This window comes from Zonotrichia leucophrys, chromosome 18 (assembly GCF_028769735.1).
Source record: "Zonotrichia leucophrys gambelii isolate GWCS_2022_RI chromosome 18, RI_Zleu_2.0, whole genome shotgun sequence".
Taxonomy (NCBI): Eukaryota; Metazoa; Chordata; class Aves; order Passeriformes; family Passerellidae; genus Zonotrichia; species Zonotrichia leucophrys.
The window spans coordinates 5,367,082-5,376,325 of record NC_088187.1 but is presented as its reverse complement, the minus strand read 5'-3'; the positions used below and the strand labels follow the sequence as shown (position 1 = coordinate 5,376,325).

The window sequence follows — 9,244 nt, the reverse complement described above, 5'->3', positions numbered from 1 at the left end:
CACACACAGGAAAGCTCATGAGCTTTGTCTTCTAGAGCTCCCAGGATGGGCAGATGGAGCAAAGGCTCAGAGCTTCATCCTCTAGAGCTCCCAGGATGGAGAGACATGGAGGAAAAGCTCAAAGCTTCATTCTGGAGCACTCAGGATGGACAGAGATGGAGGAAAGGCTCAAAGCTTCATCCTCCAGAGCACCCAGGTTGGAGAGAGATGGAGGAAAGGCTCAAAGCTTCATTCTGGAGCACTCAGGATGGACAGAGATGGAGGAAAGGCTCAAAGCTTCATCCTCAGAGCACCCAGGTTGGAGAGAGATTCAGAAAGCTCAAAGCTTCATTCTGAGCACTTGATCGACAGAGATGGAGGAATGCTCATGCTCATCCTTCAGAGCACCCAGTGGAGAGACATTGATGAAAAGCTTAAAGCTTCATCCTCTACAGCACCCAGGTTGGAGAGAGATTCAGGAAAAGCTCAAAGCTTCATTCTGGAGCACTTGGGATGGACAGAGATGGAGGAAAGGCTCAATGCTTCATCCTCCAGAGCATCCAGGATAGAGACATGTGGAGAAAAGGCTCAAGGCTTTGTCAGGCAGAGCTCAACAGTGGCTGGGATTGCTGCTGCAGTGGAGTGAGCACCTCATATTGCATATTTACATGTTTAAGTCAGTCACAAGCTCCATGCCTTCCCCACATGTAGAGACCATCAATAGCAGCTTTATGCAGGCAGGAGCAGGACCTGGGCACTGGAGCAGCAGCACAGTGTCAGGGGAAGTCAGTACAAATTGCTCCATGGGCTGGACATTAAAGCAAGGAGTGATATCACTCTTAAAATAAGAAACTTCATGTAATGTGCTTTAATGGCTGAATAATTGCTGTGAGCAAAGAAAGAGGCTTTTGTGAGGGAGGATCAGGGAGAGCCAGGAGTGAGTGCTCATGACATCACAGCAGTGCACAAGAGGAACTTTATTCTCACAGCTCCTCCAGAAGGGCTCCTCGAGCTGCCAGTCCCAGATAACTCAGTGGGAGACTGGAGAGAAGAGTTAATAAAATGATTGATTTACAGCTGGAAAAAATTACAGCCTGAAAACTGGCAGGCTGACATTGTTTGAAAGATGTGCTAGAAACCTCCCCCCTGCTTTTTTTATTTTTTTCTTTATGAGAAGAAGGTCATTTGCACCTAAATTTGGAGCTTGCAGCACTTGAACTGGTATTTTGGGGGGACTCACTGTCAGTCACCCTTCATGGGAAACAGTTGTCAAACTATTATCATCCTAATTTAGCTGTGTAAAAATAGATCTGAAAAGTCTGTACCTTCTTATGGTAGGTTTAAAATATTTTATTTTAATTTACCAGCTGTGGATCAGACCCAAAACCTTTATGTGTTTCTTATTGCAGGGTTTGGGTGCAGCATGTTTTCTTTACTTGTTAGGGAAAACTGTCAACTTTGTCTCAACTCTGTATATATTTTTAAGGTGGTTTACAAGCACAAGGCAAACTAAGGGTCCTTTCACAACTTTTGGAGCTGGTCCATCATATTTTTTTTTATATTTACTTTGTAAAAATACTTCTTAAGGTTGAAACACATAATTTACTGTTGATAGATACAAAATCCTGGGGACACTGCATTGTGTCTTTGCAGATAAATCGTTTTTTGGGTTTTTTTTAATATGGAATTTCTCAGGTATGATGGTAGAGGCAGCTTCAGGAGCTGTTTGCAGCAAAAGGCAAAAGGCATCCATAAAAAAGTAGATGTTGAGAGGCAGCTCTTTTATGCTTTCAATCTTCAACCACTCATTTAAAACCAGATTTTTATTTTTGGTGTCAGTATGTTTGATCCGGCCAATAAGGCACAAGTCTGGCTTTCAGAAATCTTTCATGGGCTTCCAAAGATGTAACAAAATTTGCTCCAGACTGGATTTGACTCAGACTAGACGTGGAAAAAACCCCAAAAACCTTCACAAATGTGTGTGAGTTGAGGGTAATCGTGTAAGATACAATGAAGAGAAATTAGAAGGACGTGGTGTTTATTGCAGATGAAGAAAAAAAGAAAGGAAAATAAGGCCAAACATCAGCAATAAACACTTTGAGGCAGCCACAAACACAGTGACATTATGTCCACAGCTCATCTCTGTTGTTGAAGCCTCTTTAGAAAGTGAGTGTCTGAAAAAGAGCAACACAACTGATGAACTTTTGTCTCTCTCAGGAAGAAATGTAGGCTCTGTGTTGGCTTTTGCATGAGATAATCATCAAGCTGTTTGTATTTTTAGAGAATAGAAAGGACCAAGGTAAACTACAGAGGGAGAGCAGCTGAAGAGGTTTAAAAATTTTCTGCTGTTTGAGTCCAATGGACTCAGAAGGCAGATGAGTTTTACCAAGAACTCACATCTTTATTTGAGACATATTGAGATCTTATCTTCATCAGACAAAATCACTGGTGTACCAACAGTCTGTTATCACATTCTTTTGGAGTCTTGTCAAGTAAATCTACTTAAGGAGTTGTGCTCTGTGCTAAAAACCTCCTGAACAACTCAACAACTCTCCCACGCTAAAAATAGCCCTCAGTTTTACCTAAATCTATGCTGACATGTCAAATTAACTTCATTTCCTCCTTGGGAATGAGAGCCAAGTGATGGCTTTTGAATAAGGAGGCTTTTGGCAGTGTTTGGATTGATGCTCTCCTAACTCAGGGCAGTGCTATCTGGAGGAAAACACCCAGTGAAAGATGTAATTTCAATATAGACTTGGTTCAAAACACCTCATGAGAACAAAAATTATCTTAACAAGCTGTGTAGCTGATTAGGAACCCAGCAATGTGAGAAGTGTAAAATAGGACATTTTAAAAGAACACAAATGCACAAGTACCACATCAAAGCTAATTGACTGAAAAATGGGCTGGCATAAAAATGGATCACTGGTTAAACATGGGCCAAAATCGCAATATAATGCAAATCCTCAGTCAAATCTCAGTCAGGGATGGATGAAGAAAACTTCTTTGCTTCTGGGTGTGTTTGAGGCTTGTTGCTGTCAAGGCGGTCACAACACAAAGCAGAGACCACAAGCAGTCTCCAATGGCAACTCTTTATTATTGAACATGACCTTTTATACACTTTCCAATTGTTTATGCTTCTTCTACCCTAACTATTGGCCACAATAAGTCAACATAACACAACATAACACTATTGGTGAAAAGTTACAGTGACTTCAACTAACTTTCTAAAAATGCTTTGTCCAGCTGCAAAGTTCTCTCACCTTTCTTCAATTCCTCACTTCTCTTGGTCTCTTTGGTTACAGCCTTGGAGAGAGCTCCTTGTCAGCTTCTTCTTGTTCCTCAGCTTGTTCTCTCTCCTTTAGCTCACAGGCCTGCTGTTGGCCCCTTCACAGAGGCTCATCCCAAGCTCCACATCCCACTTTGGATCCAGCACAGCTGAAGGAGAGGGGAGCTGCAGGCTGAGCTCAGGAGAGCTGGGAAGGGCAGAGGGGCAGGTGAGGAAGGTCAGGGTTTGGTTCAGAGAGGGGCAGGAGGGGACTGTGACACAAAGAGGGGCTGGGGAGGTCAGTGCCTGATTGGTGCCCTCACCCTGCAGGCACTAATTCACCAATATTAGCATTGCTGGGGGGTCTGCAGCCCGGTGGGGCAGTGCAGTGGCTGAATCTCTTCCCTTCCTCTGGAAAACTCCTTGGAACAGCTCCTGGTGCCGTTCCCAGGCGGGCAGCAGGGACATGTGGGGATGCTCTCCTGGCTCTGGCCCTGGCAGCAAAGGTCCCAGCAAGGACTGGGCAGTGCCACCACTTAATGTCTGTCCACCACTTTTGTCCTAATCACAAAACTTGATGGTTTTGTGATTCTAGGATTCTTCATCTGTAGCATTCTCATACCAATTTAATTTTAGTGCAAATTTTTTGTATCTTTGTCATAATGTTGTTTCTTATTGAATATTTTCTAACCACAATTAAAGCTTTTCTTTCTTTTTGTGCTGCTGGGCTTTTAGTTTTTCCTATTTCTGGGGAGGTGAGGTACAATGATTAGCAAAGCAATCCTTTAAAATTCCAGACTGATCTTTTTTCTTTAAATTAAACCCCCAACTAAAACAGAAACCAGAAGCTCAGGGGTGGGAGCCACAGGAAGATTATTGTTAAGAAGAGAAGAACAGGAGGATAAAATGTGCAGCTTTTGAAAAGTCCTTTCAGTAATGACACAGTTCTCTGTGTTTGCAGATGACAGAATAAATTAAAAATATTTCTGCCAGTCTAAAGATCGTGATTTAGGAAGCCAAGGTTGCCTAATGGAGTGGAATATCATCTCCATGTTTTCAATTTCCTCCATTTTACCCAAATCATTCACTTCAATAATCAAGGGATAATGAACCAAACAGTTTTCCCTTTTATACCCAACTCTCTCTGGCTAGAGATCCAAGACAATCCTTAAAAATAAAAGAGAATCCTGTCTACAGAACATGCCTGCAGGTAATGGGAATATCCTTCACTTTCCCTCTCCAGGGCTCTCCTGGCTGCCCTTCCATCAGCTGCCATTCCTTGGGATGCTGTTGGGGCCATCCTGGTTCAGGATCATCTGTCCAGACCCACATTCCTCACACAGCCTCAGCCTCCTGCCTGGAAAATGGCTTTGTGTCCATCCACACAGAGAACCTCATTGATTGGGCAGGAAGAAAAATGGGCTAATCTTAATTAAAGCACTTTTTAAACTTTCCTTGACCTCTCCCTGACACCATCACCTCAGTCTGTGACAGGGATCAGGGCAAGGCAGGGCTGCCCTTAGCCAAGAGGTTGTGTAGAAAAGGGGATTTTCCACAAAATCTGCACTTCTTGCATTTTTCAACCTCTAGTGCAAAAGCAGGATAAACCCTGAGCGGTTCATGCAGGAAAACATTCCTAAATCTTTGCATTCAAGCAGCTGGATGGATTCACACCACATGGGCTTAGGAATTTCCCTGGGCAACCCAAGGCCATGAGTGTGACCTTCACTCCCTGTCCCCAGCAGGGAATTCAGTGGTGCTCCAGTGATTCCAGCCTTGTGAAGGCTGACCTAGAGCAGAGGCTGGACAGAGTTAAAGAATAAAGCAGGGATTTATTAAAAGGATCTCCTCCATGGATCCACCTTGGGCAGCACAAGAGCCCAGCCAGGGCTGCACCCAAGATGAACCAAAATGGTCCCAAAATGCACAACTGGGCACGGGGTCTCTCCCTTGGATCAGTTCTGCTGCATTTGCATCTTGCAGTTCATTGTCCCATTCCAGCTTTAGCCCATCCAGTCCCATCCTTGTTTTTCTCTCTCCAGCCCACGGTGTTTGTGCTCTTGGGCTGAGATTTGGATCATTTGTCCTTGGTGCCCAGCTGGAGCAGGAATTGTTTTGTCTCCCTGCTCTGTGCACAGAGCTCACCATCCCCTCATGTGAACCCAGACCCACACACTAAAGCAGCACAGAATGTGAAAAATATAAAAGCCAAAACCTGAGGCATCAGTGCAAGCAGCAGCTCTCCTGACCCATGACCAGCACTCAGTTCTCTCCTACAAGGAGACTGAGCCACTTCAGACATCTCTGTTGCAGACATCTTTTATGGAAAAGCCTTTTCTTAGTATTTTTCCTCCTGAGAAGCTGAGAGGCCTCAGGAACAAAATGCAAACATTGATTATCTGCTGCTGTGGAATGCAACAGGTGCATATGTGATTGATCTCATGTGGTTGTTTCTAATTAATGGCCAATCACAGCCCAGCTGGCTCAGACAGAGAGTCTGAATCACAAACCTTTGTAATCATTCCTTTCTATTCTATTATTAGCTGGCCTTCTGATGAAACCTATTTTTCTATTCTTTTAGTATAGTTTTAATGTAATATATATCATAAAATAATAAATCAGCTTTCTGAAACATGGAGTCAGATCCTCATCTCTTCCCTCAACCTGAGACCCCTGTGAACACGGTCACACATCTCAAAGACAAGGATCAGGATTTTTAAAAGTGGTTTGTGTGACAAAAGTGTAAATCAAAACAGATCAACATTTGATATTTTAAAATATCAAAATTCTTTCTGTTTTTTACATAAAATCCACCCAATGCCCATTGCCTTCCCCCATCACAGTGTGTTGACCCTGACCACCAGGAGCATAAATAAATTAGTTATGAATTTTTCCAAGCAGTAAACTTTCTTATTTGAAAAAACCACTTAAATAAAAAAGAAACAGCACTATCTAAGAGCTTTCCATGCTGGAGTCTGGGAGCTCTTCAGAGCCATGAAGTATTTATTTTAGTTTTTCTTTTTTTTTTTTTCCATTAGGTTCTAATTCTCAATATTTTATAAGAAATTAAATTATACAGGAGAACTGAGTTTTCATTATGGGGGCGAATAAAAATCCCAAAAGGCATTTTCCTAATTAAAAATGACCACCAAGCACAGGGTGCAAAGAGCATTTTGGATGGGGAGAACTGAGCACAGACTGAAAAACATCAGAACTGTTTGTTTTTCCTTCAGAGAGGATCAGTTTTAAGAACTGAGCAGACAGCAGTTAATTGAGACTGCTTTGTATTTCACCTCAAAAGCAAAGCAGTGTTTTTTATTCTTTCCTTTTAATCCCACTTTTCTCTCTGAGCCCTCCTGGCTCCCCACGTGCCTTCATCCCACCACACTCCACAGCATTTCTCTGCGCTGTTCACCCCAGGGCAAGTGGGAATTTGAGGGCCCAAATTTAGGCTGGAATCCCAGGATTGTCCATTCAGATCTTGCAGCCCCTAAAATATTGGTTTTTGTGTGATGTGAAAGCTCAGAAAGCTCTGTCAGCGCCAGAGCACCAAATCCTCTGTGGAGCTCCAGGTCCCCTGGCTCATGCAGAAGGGAGAGGGGCTGAGAGAAAGGAGATGTGTTTTATCAGAGTGAAGCCACCCTAAAAAACAGATAAAATGTGGTAATTCACTTGTGGGTTATTGGGTTAAAAGGGGAAACAATCCAGGTGTCAGTACTTAATTGGATAGTTTAGTCTTAAAAGACCTTGTACCAAGAGATTGTTGGCCATTTTGTGCCTTCTGATGTAAAGCTGCAGAACTCAGGGTAGTGAGGCTGTTTTACTGATAAGAAATAATCAACACCTGAATTCCAACATGAATTACTGTCTCAAGTGCCTTCAATCCAGACCCAGATAAACTGACAGTAAACTTATGAGTTTTGTAAGAATGTATAAAAAGCATGCATGCTGGAATAAAAACAGTTTGAAGCCTGCTGAAAATGGAGTGTTGGTTTGGATTGTGACTGTCTCAACTCCAACAACCCTTGGGCACCCACCTGAGCTGTGCTTGGTGGGAACATCCAGATTTCTCCCAGTTCACTCTAGGCTGAACTCTGTCAGGGGAAACCCAACCTTGGCTTATTTCTGACCTTGCTTATTTCAGACAAAAAAAATGTTTGCTGTGACCCACTTCAGTGTCAGAGCTAGCTGGCCTCTCTGCTGGCACATCCAGTGTCACAGATGTCACAGTTGTCCTCCCAGAGCTTTGTGCCTGCCCTGCTGCCTGTGCAGAGGCTGAGAGCTGCAGCAGGGAGCAGCACTCACATGAATGCTGGGGTTGGAATTTGCCATAACTTTTCTCATTAATTACATTCAAATGTTATTAATTATGAGCTCACTTGCCGACATGAAGCTGTTTCACTGTCCAAGAGGCAAAGCTGGGTTGGACACAAAGAGTGAGAGGTTTGTGCTTGCCTCTGATGAACCAGCCACCTTCTCTCAGCACTATCTCCATCTCACCCCCTCTTTGTCCCCCAAATCAGGAAAGAATTTGCATTATTCCTCTGAAAGCGTTAATTGAGAGGAGAACAAATGAAGTTCCAGGCAATTTGAAGAAGCCTCATTACTGACTGAGGGCTTGTTTTGAATCAATGTCCATCAAAGCAACAATTGCACTGCCCTGGCCCAACACCAGAACTGTTCTGGGAGGGCTGGGACGGGGAGAGACAGGGTTTTGTTCTGCAGGAGACAGTTGTGCACATCTAATGATGCCCACTGCAGCCAGCCAGCTCCTGGCTGATTGCTGCACACTCCAGTGCATCCTTTCCAGCATTAAACCCTTGTTATCCAGCAGCAGGATAGAGCCCAGGGCTGGGACAGGCTGGGCTCCACTCTGTAAGGGCTCCCAGACAATGTCACACTTCTCTGCCTGGAGACCACCCGCAGCAGGAGGTGCCACTCGCAATTAGGAGGGGTTTTTCTGCTTTGCCTGACTTTTTCCCAGCTGGAAAAAGAGAGAGAGAGCTCCAGCCTGGGCCAGGGTGAGCTGGGAAGGCTTTGCAGAGAGCCCAAAGGAATGAAGAACTCTCTGCACAGGAAGGGAAGGGTGCACAGGTTTTCAGCTGGGCTCGGCAACAGCTCCTGGAGATTTTTTTATTTTTCTCTTTCCTCTTACTTCTTTCCCTGTGGCCCAAATTCCCATCTTCAGTCACTTTAGTTCACTGGATGACCCTCTGTATCTCCAGACATGTCAGGTATCTAAGAAAGGCACAAAAGTAGTGTGGAAACAAGGGAGTCTAAATCAGGTTAAGGGTGTTCCTGCCTCTCTCCATTACCCTTAAGGACATCAACCCATCAATGTTCTCACAAACCCTTCTTTTCTCCTTAACTCACTGCCTTAAGGTGCTGCACTACCCTGAGTTGGCTGGTAATTATTGATTGGGTGAGAAGGATCTAAGGGATGGAAAGAGAAGAGTTTTCCCAGCAGCATGCAAGGCTTGGACCCAGAGATTTTGCTTTCAGCCCATTTATGCTTCTGGGTGAGCAGTGTAAGGGCCATAAGCAGGGTAAGGGCAAGCAGAATAAGCTGCCCACTGGGCCAGCAGAATTCTCCTGAATTCTCAGAAATCTCCTGATGCTGGATCACTGCTGATTCAGTGAGCATCTCCCCAACTCTGTGGGATGATCACTGAATTCAGACAGAGCTTAGGGACACCCTGTTAGGGGTAAGGACAATCATTTTAGCAGCTTGCTTTGTGTTTGCTGCTTGTCAGTGATGCTGAAATAGCAGTGTGACAGGAAAGGAGCTGGGCTGAGCCTGCTTTGGGTAAAAGCTCTGAGCTCTGCATGTGCAGCTCATCACCAGCACTGTCCTCCCACAAGTGCCCAGCTGATTCAAAGTGCTCCTCAGACAATCCAAGAGTAGCTGTTTTCTCTAAACATTTACAACAACAAAATGTGCCTGTGTACATCAGCAGAGAGCCACGGAGAGCCACGGCAGCTGCTCCCACATTCCTG

At 44.2% G+C, this 9,244-nt stretch overlaps 1 long non-coding RNA gene across 1 annotated transcript; it reads left to right on the top strand.

Moving 5' to 3' along the window:
• The first annotated feature begins 459 nt into the window (after window positions 1-459).
• LOC135455498 (uncharacterized) lies at window positions 460-4,569 on the top strand. Its single transcript, XR_010442330.1, has 3 exons — window positions 460-621; window positions 3,345-3,476; window positions 4,491-4,569. It is a non-coding gene; the product is annotated as an uncharacterized LOC135455498 (long non-coding RNA).
• Window positions 4,570-9,244: the final 4,675 nt, after the last annotated feature.